Source organism: Elephantulus edwardii, unplaced genomic scaffold, assembly GCF_000299155.1.
Source record: "Elephantulus edwardii isolate Elephantulus edwardi_28Jun2011 unplaced genomic scaffold, EleEdw1.0 scaffold00027, whole genome shotgun sequence".
In the NCBI taxonomy this organism is placed as follows: domain Eukaryota; kingdom Metazoa; phylum Chordata; class Mammalia; order Macroscelidea; family Macroscelididae; genus Elephantulus; species Elephantulus edwardii.
Window position 1 is genome coordinate 17,003,580 of NW_006399777.1, and position 1,316 is coordinate 17,004,895.

Below are 1,316 nucleotides of genomic sequence, written 5' to 3' on the forward strand. Positions count from 1 at the left end.
TATCTGTTCATTCTCTTGGCCGTCCAGGGATGTTCAGTGCTCTTCTCCAACACCACAGCTCAAAGGCATCAATTCTTTTTCTGTCCTCCTTATTATCAAGATATAAAACGAAAAAGAAAAAAAAAAAGCTGTCCCGCGCAAACATTAAAATCTCTGTCGTGTTTAAGGCCAGTGTTGCAATCACTATGCCCCTCTATCACGTTGAGGGTTTTGTCTTTTCCTCTCCATCTAAGGAAATGGATCACTGGTCCATCTTTACTTCATCCATTCATTCTTCTTCTTTTTTTGTTTCATTTTAAACAAGAAGTTTATTTAAACAACAAAACACTTGACTCAAAGGAACACTATTTAGTATCCAGGCTTCATTTCTTTTAAAGTAATTTACCCCTACTTAAAGAGATTGCCCTACATGAAATGTTGTTGTTGTTGTTATGTGCCGTCAAGTCACTTGCGACTCATAGCGACCCTATATGTACAACAGCCCTAAACCCTGCTCTATCCTGTGCCAATCGCACTGCCTCTGACACATCCATCCCAATTACCCCAGTCACTGAATCAATCCACCTCATAGAGGGTCTTCCCCTCCTGCGCTGTCCCTCCACTCTGCCCAGCATGATGTCCCTCTCCAAAGACCTGTCTCTCCTTACAACATGTCCAAAGTATGTCAGGCGAAGCCCCATGAAATAGCTACGTAAATATATATATATGTTTTCAAACAGTCTTCTAGGTCATATAGCCCTGGTGTGTCCACTTGCTGTACAGAGGTAACTTGTGGTCGCTGTGAAGCTGAACACTGTGACACTGATGTTTTAAGTGCGATAATGGTTACCCATGGTAGACAGTGTTTGGTGGAGCTCCCCGATTAAAACAAGCTTGGAAACAGTAGTGGCATCCACTTACGTAAATAGCTTGCCTCCAGAAACACTATGAACCTGGAGAAAAGATGAAAGTCGCACATGCAACTGTCAAGGACTTTCATTCAGAGGGTTGCTATGAGTCTCCCACAACTCGACGGCACTGAACAACAACAAATATATATATGTATGTGTGTGTGTATGTGTATGTATATATGTATGTGTATATATATACACACATATATATTAAATCGTTCTTGATTTTACAATGATAAATAAAAAGCAATAAAATTCTCCAATAAAACAAAGCATGTAAGGAATTTTTAAAATGTCACTGTTATTGTTAAACAGTGAGAACAAAATAACTAGAAGGAGGTGAATGCACATGCCACTTATGGGAAAAGGGAGTATTTTCACAGAACTAGTATTTCCCTCACCCCATCTACACTTGATGCTGATCAA